Source organism: Perca flavescens, chromosome 10 (assembly GCF_004354835.1).
Source record: "Perca flavescens isolate YP-PL-M2 chromosome 10, PFLA_1.0, whole genome shotgun sequence".
Classification (NCBI taxonomy): domain Eukaryota; kingdom Metazoa; phylum Chordata; class Actinopteri; order Perciformes; family Percidae; genus Perca; species Perca flavescens.
In genome coordinates, this window is record NC_041340.1 from 36080251 (window position 1) to 36087895 (window position 7645).

General features: G+C 37.2%; 1 long non-coding RNA gene across 1 annotated transcript; it reads right to left on the minus strand.

Annotated features, from left to right (window-relative positions):
* Positions 1 to 252: 252 nt before the first annotated feature.
* Positions 253 to 2547, minus strand: LOC114563230 (uncharacterized). Its single transcript, XR_003693598.1, has 3 exons — positions 2389 to 2547; positions 1520 to 1561; positions 253 to 431 (listed from the first exon to the last, which is right to left on the minus strand). It is a non-coding gene; the product is annotated as an uncharacterized LOC114563230 (long non-coding RNA).
* Positions 2548 to 7645: the final 5098 nt, after the last annotated feature.

Genomic DNA, 7645 nt, shown 5'->3' on the forward strand with positions numbered 1-7645 from the left:
AGAGAAAACTTTTGCTTGGTTTGCAAAAGGTTATTTCCATGCAGCTCCATGCAAATCCTGTCCAGTTAATTCAAACAAATGTTAGGGACAACTACGCTGTTTAGTTGACGGCAAAGTCTCTCTGGCCCTTTCACTGGAAGAGCCTGTTTTTTAGAGCAAGTGCTTTGTTGGTAAGTTTCCCTCCATCAAGTTCCATGCAAATCTTTTGGATCGAAGGCAAGCAGGGTAGCTGAAGTTCAGGGCATACTGTACATTAGTCCAAACAGCGTAGCAACAGGTAATGCTACATTATAAAGATCTTGCAACATCTTGATGCCTTCAAGGACAATACCAATGTCCCCTGGTTCATCACTTGAAGCATGTTCTTTAAGAACATAAATCCCAACGCTGGTTTCTTCAGTGGCCTCATTGATGGCGTCTTCATCCATGCCCTATTAAAAAGAAAAAGAAAAAAGGGCAGTCAATAAGACCAATCAAGAAACAAATACACAAGTATTAAATCATAAGGGAGTAGTAAGTAGGGCTAACGATTTTAGAAAATAATCTAATTGCGATTCTTTTCCACAAATATTGTGATTGCAATTTAATATGCAATAATTTTTTAAGCTCTTTGTCTTCTGTATTATTCAACAAAGACAAGTAATACATCCTTGTATAGTATGAACAACACAAGATTAGATAGATTAAACAAACTGTTATTTCCTGGAGGCCAGGCCTGTATGTGATGATGAAATTAGGTGATGCATGAATTTATATGAATGACATCTTTTATTTAACTACTTCAATCACAGTAGTATATTGAGCACTGACCAAGCCTGGTGTAAACGTTCATATGAAAGTCAGAAACAAATCACACAAACTAAAGTGAAGATTGCAAAAATATGTGGCTTTACCACACTTAGTAGTACTTAGATTATTTAATTATTATTAACTGTAATAAACATATATAAACATGTGGATTGCATTGTTTTTTTAAACACTACACTTTGAAGTCAACTACTGGTGTACACTGTCATATGGGTACATATTTCTCTAAGAATATTACAACATGGTTACTACAAAGGTACTAGCCTTGCTGTCAACTTCAAATTACGTAGGAAAGAGATTGACAGTAAAGACAAAGAAAGATACAAATATGAAAATAAGTAAAAAAATAAATAGAGGAAAGGTTAAAACTGAGACAAAAAGATGAATATAGTAGGAGAAAGATGAAAAATAAGTAGACATTGGGCCTTACAATTTGTATGCTGTTCTTGCCAATAAATTGTGGTATGTAAAATATTTTACATAACCTTTCCACAATTCTAAAATCTTATAGTTTTTCAAAAAAAGAAATAACACTAAACAACCAGTTGGTGTTTTAATGTTTCTGATACTGTTAAAGTTTAAAATGGCGATATCTGTGAGAGTAGGTCCATTTTCATTTGTAAACAATTGAGAAACAAATAAATGTTTCCATCTGTAACTTTCAATTATTTTAGGAAATATACAAAGAAAAAAGAAATATGACAGCACTTACCACTATAAAGCATTTGATTGTGTATGCTGTTCAAATAGGATCCTATGAAAGAAAACATTTAGAATCAGTGAGGTGAACCAAGCACATTGACTCAATAATTAAAAGACCACACAAAAGAAAGCACACAACAAAGACACAACGGTGGGCTAAAATCCAGTTTGAGTCCGACCTTAAAAACGCTGCGTGAGAGAGATTTAGGAAAATGACATTCCCATACACTGTGCTAACGTTAGTTGCCCTGATACATTTTCATGTCATGCCTCCCGCATGTAACCGAGACACACACACACACACACACACACACACACACACACACACACACACACACACACACACACACACACACACACACACTCTGTAACTGAATAACCGACAGCTTTAGCTACAACACACGTTCGTTCTTACCCGATGTTACATTGAACTTGTAAGCCTGTGGTCTTAGCTAGCTAACCTTAGCTATTAGCAAACCAACATATAACGTTATGCCCAAACAACTCGACGGACCGTTTTTTTTTGTTACATAAAGTAACGTTACAACAGCATCAATGTAATCTAAATGTTGCGAACTAAAACCGACCACTTAACACTCATTCTTATGAGGCTGACTGGCTCCTCTTCACCGGCTGCCATTAACATTACGTTAGCTACATTGAAATACCGTTGTTAGGAGCAGGACCGTCAGGGGGAGAAACACAATTATTAATGCTAAACTAAGTAGTTACTAGTTACTGATGGTATTACCTGACTGTTACAAGAAAACTAATATATTTATAGAATGCACAAACAAGTGAACGGACTTTTGTAACTGTTACATGCAGTACAAAACATTATGAACATGAACAAAATCATTTTGATTGATGTTAACTTACATTTTCGTGAAGGAGACAACACATGGCTGCTGTAGAATTAATCCTGCACGCAGCCAACACATACTCAACATTCTTCTTCACATTCTTCTTGTTTTGGCGATGTCCTTGTTGAAACAGTTATTATAGACAGTATATAAACGGTTGGTGTCAGTGCCCGGGAAGTGCCACTCACTATTCCTGGCGCCATTTGATTCAAATATACCATTTCCGGTAGTGACCAAACTTAATTCAATCATTTAAAATGTTCAATTCAATCAATTTCAAAAACAACTGAAGTCTACATGATTGAACCATGTTCTTGAAAGGAATATAAATGAATTGCATAGCATATTCTAAATTCATTTTGTAAATTCAAAGACCTGCTATTTTCCCATTTTTTCAGTGTACTTTGATATGCTAATAAAAGTACACTTATATTTAGTGCACTTTGTTTACAGTGTACTAAGATTACACTACTGATGAAGTGAAATTAGTGTACACTTTCAAAAATTATACTAACTCTGTCTTAAAAATAAGTGTACTTACTATAAGTACACTAAGTAACCACTTTACATTTTTGTATTTTAACATATTTTATTAAAGTACTCTGATATGCCACTAAAAATACACTTATTTTAGAGTGTACTGTATAAAGTGTACAGAAGTCGCACTTCTAATGAAGTGAGATCATAGTACACTTTAAAAAAGTATACTAACAATTCATTTCTAAAAAAATATACTTCCCATAAGTACACTGAATTGCCACTCTAAGTATGTCAAATTTAATACACTTAAAAAAAAAAACTTCTATACAATTTAAAATACATTAACAACAAAGTACACTTTCAAAAAGTACATTTAAAAAATAATTTGATTACTGGTAAATTAGTATACTTACTTTTTGGATTCTGAAGTTGAACTTAATTACATCTATTTTGAAGTATACTTTTAAAATGTACATATTAACTACTCTTTAAATAAAGCACAACAAGTAGAAGCATACATGTTTTATACTTCATGTACTTCATTCATATTTCTAATACACTAAAGTATACTACTTTTTTACCTGGGATAACATGCACAAAAAAGATATACAACACAATAAAGGAAAGGGGGAAAGCCAAAAAGCATAATATGAGCACTTTAAGACTGGAAACAGTCGCTGTTCTGGGACTAGAACAGAACATAAAACGTCCTGTTTTAGTCTTTGGTTTTTAGTATGGACTACCTGCTGTTGAATATACAATAGCCTTTTATTTTCCCGACATACTGTACAGTACTGAATAGGAAGTGGCATTGAACTTCTCATTTCGGAAAAAAAACTTATTTCATGAAATGTCAATCTATGGCTTTAAAACCAGTGCAGCTGTAGTTGTTGTAAAGGAGAGAGCATGTCTCTTTCACTTCTCCAACCCTGATCTTTTAAGGCAATCAGTGGATGTGAGCCAGCAGCCATTTTTATCACAAAATGTCTTCTCCCTCATGAAAAATGCACGAATATCCCTCATGATCAATAACACCCAAACCACTGTATTCCAGTTGATCAAACAGAGTGCATAATACACCTTGTGTGTGACAGCCGCATATTGTAGAATGATTGAAATTGATAAAATGTCAATGTTCAGTAATCACAGAGCTCTCTGTCTCTTCTCCTTGATCATTCAGAGTGAATCAGAGTCAGTCTTTGATCAGTCTCTGGCGCTGTACCCAGGGACCGACAAAAAGACATAGGCAGTACAGAGGAGAGGATGGACACAGCCATGTATTTTCCCCTGCATTTCAATTTCACTAATGATTATTCTCATCCAGTCACTGTATAACAGCTTGGAGGAAGCCAAGTGCTGAGCCTTTATTATAGAAGATCTGAGTGAACATTAGTGCTTTTGCTGCATGAAACAAACGCTTCAAGCAATTATAATGATGATCATTATCTGCTGAGAGACATGCTCAACGCAAATTGCCTCTGTGTCAGTAATTAAGAGATGCACCCCTTTTTTGGAGGTGGGGTGAGTGACGTTTTCGTGGTGGCTTTTAAAATCAAAAGCCTGAGTAACGCTGTTCAGAATTTTAATATCCAACCTATGAGGCTTAATTTGACCCCTTTTCTCAAAAGGTGCTACTTTCGATGTTATAAACTTTCACAATGGCTAATTACATGTAAGAGAAAGCAATGGGGACATTTTGCAGCCTAATATGAATCTATATTCTAAACGGCAGAGCAACACAAGCAATGTACTGTCAATGTAAGGTCTGAGTTGTGTAATTGTACTTAACGTTGTTCTTGTTTTTCTAATCTCTTAATTCCTTTACTGGAAATGGCCCAAGATTGTGTGTGGCAGTGCGTAACTGTCTAATTTCCTCTCTACATTGAGAAAAGTTGCTGCATTAACACAATGTATCTAGACCATCTCCATAGCAGCAGCCTTCCAGTTACAGTAGCCAGTCAGCCCAGGTGTGAGTTTATGTGTACATTAAATTGCACATTAATTTTGTTTTTTCATCACCTTCCACTGCTCTCACTGGGACGATGCTGTGACAGAATGAGGTTAGACACAGCATGACCAAAAAGATGGCTACAATAAAAAGCAATGATAGGAGAGCCAAACACCAGATGCTGTCATCGAAGAGTATCATTTGTTTACATCTGACATCCTCTCCTCTCATACAAAAACAATCCTTTCCCAACTTTCCTTCACTTCACACGTAATGAAAACTTTTGAGAGGATTGTTTCAGAGCATGTTTGAGTGTTGGCAGGCAAATATGTGGACCCACTGCAATTTGCTTACCAGGCCAAAACTAGTGTTGAGGATGATATTCTTTTCATGCTTCAAAAGTGTACGTGTGCTTAGAAAATGCAGATAGCTCTGTCAGGGTGTTTGTTTTGATTTTTCTAGTGCTTTTAACACAATCCAGCACAGATTTCTCTGCTCCAAACTCAAAGACATGCTGTTTCCATCTCCCATAATGAATTAGTTTTAGGACTATCAGTTAAACCAATATTGTATATGTGCAATTCCTGTACACATTCTCTCCAAGATGATGTACTCTCGCTGTTTCTAATATCTATCTATCTATCTATCTATCTATCTATCTATCATAGTCAAGGCTGTCTTTTATTTTCAAGGGTCATGTGATAGGGGCGTGACAAATCAGGAAGGACACGTCGAGACTGATAACCCCCAATCATGAAGCAAACGTGGGTTTCTGTGTCATTGTTATCAAAATTCTCTGTTTCTGCCTGTCCAGACTAAAACACAACCCCAGAGTTATTCCCAACTAAAATGGGGTCAGCAGCGTTTTCAAATGTCTCCATTTTAGGAGTTCTAAAATTCCGGAGTAGCGTGGACGCTGGGTGTGGATGCAACCCAGAAAACAACTGTATAGGTTGATTGTGCAGGCAGCTCATAACGACCCATATTTACGTTTGTTGTTAGGCGGCGTTTATTGCATACGAGGAAATTAGGTGATATATTCTAAGATCTCCAAAGAGGAAGGTTGGGGTGGTGGTGTAGTTGGGTCAAACACAGGACTTTCACTCAGGAGATCAGGGTTCATGTCCTCTGTGAAACCAAAAGTCAACGGTCACTATATATATATATAAATATATTTATATATAGTATTTAGTAGTATTTATAATATTTTTGTTGCCTAAACTTAACTAATTTAGTTCCATTTCACACTTGCGGTCATGTGTTGCAGTCACGTGTTTAAAACCAGTAAATCAAACCTATAGTCATATAGTCATATAGGCCTATGTCGTTTAGGGAGTCATTGGCCATCGACTTATTCTGTCTTTTAGGTATGAGGATGTTTTGGATGTAGCCTATGTCCCTTTCTAACAATGAAGCTGCGAGGTTCACACCCCCAACAACCCAAACCAGGTCAATAGACCTACCAGTGGCTAACGTTAGCAAGCCAGCTAAGAAGACACAACATATACATCTATCTCACCATACCTATCTATGTTATTTTAATTTTTGTATGTCTTACATAAAAATCATTGGAGAATAAAGCTCTTCTAATTATTCAAACTAAGTGGAGGTCACAAGTGGAAGTGGGCAGAAGGACTCTCATGTGATCCTCCGCCTGCAGGTGAGTATTCTTCATGCGTTTAGAGGGGAAATAGGACAGTGCAAAAGGGGAAGGATAGAATTCTAAAGCAAACATCTCACAACGGAGAGAGAGCGAGAGAGAGAGTGAGAGAGAGAGAAAGGGTGGGGAAGGTGAAAAGAGAGAAAGAGAAGATCGTAAGATTGATGGAGGAGAGGAAAGACAAAGCAGAGGAGTGGGTGGGTTGGCGGGGCTCTTACTTGGGTGCATGTGGCTGGGGAGGGAGAGAAAGTGTGAATCCATGGGATGTTAGATGCTCTGACCTGGCCAGTGGAGGGCGTGAGGATGGATTGGCCTCTACGGACCAACTGAGAAAGCAAGAACAGGAGAGGGGGAGAGATGGGGTGATGAAGGTGTGGAGAAAAAGAAGGGAGTAAAGAGAATATCAATGGGCAGACAGAGACACGTATGGATTTCTCTTCCGTCTCTTCAGAGCCTAACTTTACAGCGGTGCAGGAGTGGATCGAATTGGGAGGAAGAGAAAAAGTGCCTGCTGATCCTCCCCAGAGAAATCAACACTTATGCATGAAAACCTTCTTTGACTGTTAACTTTGTTTCCCTGCTCATTGTTCAATAGGGTGCACTTGCTTTTCCATGTCCTTCTGTTTACAAGACAGCACAATGAAGGCGACATAAGGCGGCGATGGAAAATAATGAGTACAACGTAAATGATAAAGAGCAAGTGCATGCCTCAGAGTGAACTAATAATAAGAAAGGAAATGTATGAATAAGTGTGGTTGATACAAAGTGCTGCCTTGTGACTATTTGCATAATTCCAATTATTGCACAATGACACAGTTCCTTCCTGATGTGATTTGTGCTGACTGTTAATACCATCAGCATAAACAAAGGAATCTCACATTGATTCTCAAGCTGAGTCTGTCAATGTATGCATCAGCATCCACATTATTTAAAAAAGCTTGTGTGTGGAAAGACAGTCGCAGGTTTTGCTTTTCATGAATTATAGAATAGAAAAGAACTCACCTTATTGTTCATGTAATTGCTGTTCTGGGTCAGGTCATGATTATGATCATGATGATGACCACATAATGGTTAAAATGCTTTTTAGCTGCTGTTTCGGTCAGGACTGGACCCAGAACGTTGTATTTTAAGCCAACATGGACTAGAAGTCCTTGAAGTGCTCAGAGAAAAACATGTAATAATAAT